The sequence below is a fragment of the Leptonychotes weddellii genome, chromosome 16 (genome assembly GCF_054177405.1).
Source record: "Leptonychotes weddellii isolate Sample4059 chromosome 16, ASM5417740v2, whole genome shotgun sequence".
NCBI classification, from domain to species: domain Eukaryota; kingdom Metazoa; phylum Chordata; class Mammalia; order Carnivora; family Phocidae; genus Leptonychotes; species Leptonychotes weddellii.
This window is the reverse complement of record NC_138384.1, coordinates 12,664,246-12,673,441: the sequence shown is the minus strand read 5'-3', so window position 1 is coordinate 12,673,441 and position 9,196 is coordinate 12,664,246. Positions and strand designations below refer to the sequence as shown.

Sequence of the window (9,196 nt, the reverse complement as noted above, 5' to 3'; positions counted from 1 at the left end):
ACAAGCAGGGGGACCGGGAGAGGGAGAAGCAGGCTTCCCCTGGAGCAGGGAGCACGATGCGGGGCCTGATCCCAGGACTCTGGGATCATGAGCTGAGCCGAAGGCAGACACTTAACGACTGAGCCACTCAGGTGCCCCAATATGTACATTTTTTATAAAAGGCTGGGAGTGGCGGGGCAGAATTGATTCCAATTATGGAAGTCCTTGAATATAAGGTTAGGGACATTTTAACATTATCCTTTACTCAGAAGAGGATAAACAGCTCTTGAGCAAAGGAGTGATATAATGAAGGGTTGGGTCAATCTTAACTGCTAGATTCTAGCAGTATTGTGTGGATGGCTTTCACAGGAACATATTTAATAGTCATATTAAATTTATGCTTTATGCTGGCTGCAAATGACCAAGCAATTATTTTGAAGTCATAAGATATGCTGTCCTCCTGCAGATAGTCAGTTAGCCTGTTGTGTGTCAGGAGTCCATGAATTACTATTTTTCCCCCTCTGGCTATTGGGCTGTCTCATTTTCTTTTATTCTGCTTTTAATACACTCCCCTGTCTCTGCTTGTCCAGTTCTATAAAAAACTGTTACAGCCAGGGTAGAAGTCAGAAGTAATACCGACTGGGACTCCATGTAGCCAATACCAGAATCAATATTGGGATAAACTTTTCTTAAGCACCTTTTCCAAGGACACATCTCACCTGAGTTTTGGTAGTATTTACCTTTTTTTTTTTTTAAGAATTTAAAAAATTTTTTTAAATTTTTTATTTTTTTAAAAGATTTTATTTATTTATTAGAGAGAGCAAGAGCAGGAACACAAGCAGGGGGCGTGGGAGAGGGAGAAGCAGGCTTCCCGCTGAGCAGGGAGCCCGATGTAGGGCTCGATGCCAGGACTCCGGGATCATGACCTGAGCCGAAGGCAGGTACTTAACGACTGAGCCACCCAGGCACCCCAGTATTTACCTTTTGGGTGTGAGGGGGTCATTGTGTTCTTGAAAAATGTTTCCTAATCCATTGAGTTTATTTGCTACATGGGTGTCACTGTTTCTTTTTATTCAAGTGGAACTTAGAGCCAGGAAGGTAAATATCTTACCCAAAATTTCCTGTCATGTTAGTGATAGAAGCATGTCTTTTCATACTCCACTCCTTTATACCTGTTCTGTTTTTTAAGAATGTTCTTGTCTCCACCTTACTCCCAATTTCACCTTGCAAACTCCCATTCAGCTTTCTAAACCCTGTTCAGAAATGCCTTGTCTGTGCAGCCTTTCCTTATCCCCATGCCCAATTCTGTCTCCTCTTACCCCCCACATCCCCCGATAGAAATGATCATTCTCTGGGTTGTACGAACGTCTGTAATTATGCATATTCCTTTACGTGTCTGTCTCCCCTGTTGGACTGTAGGAGCCTTGAGGTTCCTCCCTTTTGTGTCCCCAGCACCAGGCTGGGGTACACAGTAGGAGCTCCGTTAATGTTGTGAATGCAAAGAGAACCAAAAAGCAAAAAGGAAAATTCTAAACTCTCCTAACAATTTAAGCAGAAGATTAAGGGACAACACCCCAAACCATCTCCACTTAGATTCATGTTTTTCTTCTTTAAAATGTTTGGGAATGGAGGTTTCCCATTCCCTTCCTATAGCCATCAAGGAAATGTCAGTGCTGCCCCTCAGGGGTTCCCCCGTGGACTCCTGCAGTTGTGTGCTGAGCCCTTCCCATGACACCTTGACCCCTCCCAGGGGCCCCACCAGGTGTGGTTACTTTTTCTGCCTAGCTGAGTCTTCAGTGTGGATGCTCACTTTACTCACTTTGTCCTGGTTTTCTCACATTTTCTCCATCCAAGAACTTTGTTTTCTTCCTCTTGAGGAGCTCCGTCTTCCCCACCACATCCTCCTCCAGCCACCGCTTCCCAGGAGAGCAGGCAGGAGGAGGCATTGTCTGGGCTCCCTTGTGTGTTTTCTTTTACTTAATGTACATTCCTTCCAGTTTTTTCACATCTGTAGTCAGATAAGCATGAAGTGTAATCAGTAGTCAGGGAGGACTGAATGAACATGAGCACAATTTATTTAGGGGGTGAGAAGGATGTCTACACTGACAGGCTGGCTCTTTCAGCTTCTTCTAGCTTCCTACACTGGCTTAGATTTGAATCTGGCACATGGGTCTTGGGGAAGCCAAGTCACAAAGCTTCACACACAGCCCAGTTCTCAGGGTGCCAAAAGAACCAGGGAAGGAGCAGGCAAGTTTCAAGGGCTGACTGGGGGACCAGTTGGGAGAAGTTGAGGGAGGACAGTGGGGCAAAAGTGTGATGTTAACCCCTTTGAAATCCTCAAATGTGTAGCAAAGCACAGCCCAGGTAACCCCACTGCTCTTAGCTTTAGGGTCTTTTTCCAAGTACTTTCCCCGGTGACACAGTCAGGTCATTGCTCAACCATGCCCTCCCCCACCCCTGCATTTCACTGAGGGGAACAGTTCAGGTTAGAGTCACCCCAGGCCCCAGGTTAGAAATTTTTGGAAATAGAGAGTTTGGCCTAGGAGAAGAGAATGAAGCAGGGTTGACCACTCACCTGTGGAGAGGAAGTAGCAAAGAGATAGAAAGCACGAATGGTGATTTTTGCTTGTATTTTTCTCTAGCAAATCTCCACAAGTAGAATATTTTAAGCTAGTATAGCGGCAGTTTTCCTAAACACATACTATAATCACATAAAACAATTATGATATCATCTTTATGGAGTCTTGAAATTAACACACATTTCTTTTTTAAAAAAATGAAAATATCTTAGACCTGAAATGTTGACAGTGGTTGTAACAGTCAAGGTTGCCATAAAAAGCAGAAGGCACCCTAAGTTGCAATTTAGTAGGGAATTTCTTCTAAAGGGTCCACTTGTAGGAATGTAAACAGCATTAAGGGAATCAACAAGAGAACGTGAGGTACCCGGAGTCTGGCAAAAGCAGGAAGCCCTTAGCACCCACAGACCTGTGAAAGCTGAAGGTGTGGGAGAGAGGCCTCTGGACGGGAGCTGTTTCTGTGGCAGAAGCAGCCACTGCCTGAATTTAGGTGATGAGAAAGGAGGGAGTGAGAAAGAAACACCCATCCTCTGGTTTCCTACAGGTGCTTCCCATTGGCTGAACCCAGCTGGAAGCTAGAAGGCAAAGAAGCTCATTGGTGCCACCCTCAGAGATCAGCCTCCCAGGGCCCAGAGGAGGGCAGAGAAGGGCAGAGAATGGATCTGGGGGAAAGGGGACATGCAGGGAATGACCAAGCCCAGTCAGCGCCAGAATGAGGGTAAGGAGAGGGAGACTGAGCGAGGCAAGTGCAGGGTGGGATCCTGCCTTTATTACAATTTAGGTATTGTGTCATCCTGGATTTTTTGCAATAATTTTGTTTTTTAAAAACTATTACATTAAAATATTATTTATCTTGATTACTGAATTTTTTAGCATCCCACCCCCTGCCCCCACTCCCTTAAATTTTGTACCACTGACCTCACTCTAATCCTGGCCCTAAAGGGATTCTCTCTGGATAAGGAGATTGTGGGTGGTTATTTTCTCATTTGTGCTCAACCTGTATGTTCTAATTTTTTCAAGTGAGCATGTATTTCTTATATAATAAGAACAAATGCAAAATTTTCTTCTTTGAAAATAGGGATCCTGAGGTGCCTGGGTGGCTCAGTCGGTTAAGCAGTTAAGTTAAGCAGCTCAGGTCCTGATCCTGGGGTACTGGGATTGAGCCCTGTATGGGGCTCTGTGCTCAGCAGGGAGTCTGCTCCCCCCTTTCTTTCTGCTCCTCCCACCTAGCTCATGATCTCTCTCTCTCTCAAATAAATAAAATCTTAAAAAAAAAGAACTTAAAAAAAAGTGGGGACCCTTTATTCATGCAACGTGGAGCAGACTCAACAAGAAAATCAAATGTTTATTGAATGAATTAAAAAACTTGTGTATCAACTCTATTTCCAAATCCTACCTCTTCTCAAGTTCTAACTCAAATGCCACTTTCTCATGAAACATTTCCTTTTATCCCCAATCACATTGGCCTACAAAGGCCTACACAGTGTGTGCATGGGCCACCCCTGTCCCTTCATGGCTCCCCCTTCCCTCCTGCCACGCACCCTCTCCCTCACTTGGTTCCTCTATATCAGCCCCCTCCTGGATATCACTCCTGGCATGTGGGGAGCAATTGATTAATATTTGGTGAATGAATGAATGTAGCCTCTTCCTTTTTTTGTATCATCCTTGACATAATCTGTTTTGTTCTATATAGGTGTGTATTTATCTTACCTCCCCTATTCTTAAGCAACTCAGGCCATCATCCTACTCACTTTGATGTGACCCTTGGTGCCTGGCACATTGCTTGGAATGTAGTCAATGATAACTACCAAAAACAATAGTAGGAAGAGCCGTTTTTTGAGTTACTATTATGAGCCAAGCCCTGTGTTAAACATTTACAGGTATCCATCACCTCATTTATTTATCTAAATGACTGTGAGGATGCAACATCCATAGGAAGGCATGTGGTCATAAAAGGGACCTTCCGTTTTTAGTTGTGCTTTACAGCTAAGGAAGGTGAGGCATAGAAAGGTTAAGTCACACGCTAGAGGTCACTTTGCTAATAAGTGGCATGACAGGAAAGTGCAGTCCCAAATTATACCAGATCAGTAGTTCTCAAAGTGTAGTCCAGGAGCCACTGGGGTTCCCAAGGCCCTTCAAGGGGTCTGTATGCTGAAAACCATTCTTGTGTGCCTACAGTGATCTGCTCAAGGCTACATGCCATGTGCTATCAAACACCTTAAAGGCAGAAGTAGGGATAAGAATTCCACTGTCATCTGTAGGCCAGACACTAAAGAGATTCTCAAAAATGTAAAGGAATGCCAATCTTTTCACTTCATTTTTTTTTCTTTTAAGATTTTATTTTATTTATTTGAGAGAGAGAGTGAGAGATCACAAGAGGGAGAAGCAGACTCCATGCTGAGCAGGGAGCCTGATGCAGGACTCCATCCCGGGTCCCAGAATCATGACCTGAGCCAAAGGCAGTCGCTTAACCAACTGAGCCACCCAGGTGCCCTCACTTCATATTTTTATGTTTTGTAAAATATGGTGGTTTTTCATAAAACATGTTATTTATGTTAACATGTAATGTGTTTATTATTGTTATTTTAAAATAAATTAAGAAATACTTAAAAATTTTATTAGTGTTAATTTCTAATATGGGCAATATCAACAGATATGGCTCATACTTAAACAAAATCTCTTTGGGGTCCTCAGTGTCTTTAAGAGTATTATGGGACCCAGGGACCAAATCGCTTGAGAATTAGATGTATTAGGTAATATTTAAGTTTCTTGTCAGCTCTGAAATTTCAAGGTTCTCCGTTCATGAAGCAATTTAGGTCATACATAACTTTTGGAAGGCCGGGGCAGGGGCTCCAGGTCATGAGGCAGTCTCCGGGGCAGCTCAGAGAAGTGGGGCCATCTTGGGACTGGATTCTGTGTCTAGGTTCCACTTTGTTTCACTGGTCTTGGGTACCTGGATTTATTCTGCTCTTAACTGTTCTGTGGACTTCTGGAAACTCCTGTTCCTGTTTTGGACTCACCCATAACTCCCAGTTATGATTCACTTCTCCCAGACTCATTATTTTACTCTGTCCCTCATCCTGTTTTATGCTTATATGATGTGTGTCAATGTTTACCTTGATCCCCTTGATTAGACCCTGCTGCCAACTTTTATTTTATCCTCCAACCAGATTTATTGAACATACCAAAATTCTGTGTACAAAGTGACATGGACCTGCTGCTTCAAAACATGATCCTTTCTTACTAATATTTTGATAAGTCAGTCCATTGAGTGTCCGAAAGCAGCTTACTCTAAACTTAATAGAAACGTGGCCAATGCACACTAAAGAAATGGCGTCACTACTGGAACTTTAATAGTTCTACAAGATAATTAACACTGAGCCCTTATGACAGGCTTCTGGAGAACTGATATGAGATATCAAGAAGTCATTTTGTACACTGTCCTTGTGATAACATCATGTTTCTGGATCATCATGTTTCCGTTATCTTTTTTTTGTAGTTTTATGGTTTTATTAACACAAATATGACATGCACACAAGCTGTCTATTCATTTTCTTTGCTGCTCAACCTGGCATTGGCATTGGTGACTCTCATTGCCAGTTGGGCTGCTCTTTCCACAATGGCTTTGTGGTTTTCGGAGGAGACATTGTGAGCAATCTCCGCACAGTAAGATTTATTGCACATCAGCAGCACTTCAAGCTCCTTGACGTTGTGGACTAGGAACTTCTGGAAGCCACTGGGCAACATGTACTTTGCTTTCTTGTTGCTCCCATAACCAGTGTTGGGCACCAAGATCTGGACCTTGAATCTTCTGCACACCCTACTGTCAGTGCCTCTGGATTTCCATCAGTTGTGCTTAAGTTTGACATATTGGTCTGACTGGTGCCGGATGAACTTCTTGGTCCTCTTTTTAATGATCTTGGGCTTCACCAGAGGTCTGAGGGCAGCCATGATGCCCAGTAACAGATGGCTGCCACCTCCGCAGGCAGCGCTGAGGAAGAGAGGGGAACCATGTTCCCATTATCTGATTCTAGACACACCACAGGAATATCAGGTCTGAGGTTGGTGTAGCTGCTTGCTGGGCTAGAACAGATATCACCCCAGCATGCTCATCTGACAGCAGCCCCTGGCATCCCAGATTAAGTCCTTGTGAATCAGGGCCCAGGACTCTCAACAATGGCTGGATTCTTCATTGTGTCCTCCAAGTGCTGCTCCAAGGTCATCTCCATCCTCCCTGCTGTCCATCCAGCTCCTGCCCTGATGCCAACTTTCTATACTTAGTCTTCCATAAATGAAGGTCTTACAATATCCAAACACTTCCTGGACAACGGATTAGCCCCAAATATCTTATTTCATGTTGCCCAAGGCATGTACAGGGTTAGAACAGATTTCATGATTTAAATTCTTTCTCGTTGCTTACCTCTGGGGAGGTAAAGAGGTGGAAGGAAAACTTACTCTTTTTTTTAAATTTTTTAAAAAAATTTATTTATTTGACAGAGAGAGCACAAGCAGGGGGAGCGGCAGAGGGAGAGGGAGAAGCAGACTCCCTGCTGAGCAGGGAACCCAATGCAGGGCTCGATCCCAGGATCCTGGGATCATGACCTGAGCCAAAGGCAGACGCTTAACCAACTAAGCCACCCAGGTGCCCCCAAAGCTTACTCTTTTGTAATACCTTTTGAATTACTAGCCAAAAAATAAACTAAAACTTTGTTTCAAATGAAGCAAAAAAATAATAATCTATCCTGAAATAACTTCCTTGTTTGGCTGACATCATTCTGCCCTGGGAAGGATCACCTTGCAGGGTGGTTACAGAAGTACAAAGTGCATCACACATCACTGGACAGTGAAGAATGAATATGCATCTTGGGGTGGAAACTGCTTTGGAGAGCTTTATGTTTTTGGGTTTTTTTTCCTGCTCTTCAGTTAACCGAGTCACAGTTTGATGGAGCAGACTAAGAATATTCATTGGCCTCTCTTACTTTATGAAAATGATATTTTAAAAAAATCCAGATGCACTATATAAACTTAGGTATACTATGTATTGTATATAGTATACACGCTGCACATGCTTCATACTTTCTGTTAATTTGATGGTATTTGATATAATTGGTGATTTCTTCATGCTCTGCATGTGGAGAAAGAAGGTGCTATTTCCAACCAAGTCATTTATTTGCTGTGAGATCTTTGGCCAAATCTTGCCCTGGATCTCCATGACCCACATCTTCCACACAAGGGGAAGACTTGCCTTTGAGGGACAGTTGGGAGGAAAACATAGATCCAGACAATAAAGTCTTCTGGAAAGTTAAAAGTACTCTTTGAAACCTAAGTAGTAGTAGTAACTATTTCTCATGTTTAATTCTCAGAACACTATGGAAAGAAACCGGAAACTAGACATTGGTTCAACTTGCCAGATTAGAACAAGAAGGCTAAAGAATGTTCCCTGAATTCCAAAGCAAGTCAGTGGTGAAGCCTGCTGTATCTGCCTTTTCCCAGCCCAAGGAAATATCCTCAAAGCTGGAGGTCAGTGGTCAGTGGTCTTCAAAGTGGGAATAGCAGCATCTATTTCCAGATCCTCAACTTCGTGTGGAAGCAGGGCTGATTGCTCCCTCGGGTTCTCCTTCCCACAACCGCTTTCAAAATCTGCCCTTCTGCTTAATATAAAGAATGCATACTCTTAACCTGCCCTGAACTGCCCTAGGGAGTCAAAAACCTCTGGGGCACCAAACAAAGAGACACTTTGAAATACAGATTTCTGAAAAGGCTCCTTTAATAATTAATCAAAAGAAAAAACCCCACCTACCTTTTGTCTTACATTGTCTTGTACATTTTTGGGGGGTGGGGGGAAGGAATTGGCCTGAATTATGACAGTCTGAATTCAGATATTGTGTACTGGCATAGTGGGTTGCAGATGACTTCACCTCTCCCATCTCTAGTTTATTGTTGAAAAAACTTTGCTCCTAGCAACAACCCTGGGAAATCAAAGCAAACATCAAATCCTCAAAATGCCTACCCCCCCGTATTTAAGATAAACTGTTCCATTCGGTACATTTCATTCCATACTCACCCCAGGATGTCTTTTATGGAAAGAAAAGGTACCTCTAAAAGGGTACAAATTAATAATGCTGATTCCTTTCAAGGGAACTGTCAAATTATTCAAGATATACTGGATAAATTTGCCAACAAAAGTTTCATGTGATTTCTTTCAGATTTTCTGTGCATTAATCAATACAGTAGTTAATAAGGTACTTTTATCAAAACATGTCCTGAAATATTTATTCCAGTAGCACTCAGTCCTCATCTTATTTCACTTATAAAATGTTTAAAGATGCAAGTGTTGGGCTAATTAGTGCAATATGCCTTTCTCTTTCATTGGAAAGTTCAATCATGATGTCAAGCAAAAGTAGTAAAGTTAATTCTGATTTTTATACATCATTTTCTTTTCTTTTTTTTTTTTTTAAAGATTTTATTTATTTATTTGAGAGAGAGAGAATGAGAGACAGAGAGCACGAGAGGGAAGAGGGTCAGAGGGAGAAGCAGACCCCCGCTGAGCAGGGAGCCCGATGCGGGACTTGATCCCGGGACTCCAGGATCATGACCTGAGCCGAAGGCAGTCGCTTAACCAACTGAGCCACCCAGGCGCC

General features: G+C 42.9%; 1 long non-coding RNA gene and 2 pseudogenes across 1 annotated transcript; 1 reads left to right on the top strand and 2 right to left on the bottom strand.

Annotated features, from left to right (window-relative positions):
* Nucleotides 1-2,599: 2,599 nt before the first annotated feature.
* LOC145717526 (uncharacterized) lies at nt 2,600-8,982 on the top strand. Its single transcript, XR_014140805.1, has 2 exons — nt 2,600-3,273; nt 7,919-8,982. It is a non-coding gene; the product is annotated as an uncharacterized LOC145717526 (long non-coding RNA).
* On the bottom strand, nt 5,974-6,784 carry LOC145717479 (ragulator complex protein LAMTOR5-like; annotated as a pseudogene).
* LOC102726819 (large ribosomal subunit protein eL32 pseudogene) lies at nt 6,067-6,699 on the bottom strand (annotated as a pseudogene).
* Nucleotides 8,983-9,196: the final 214 nt, after the last annotated feature.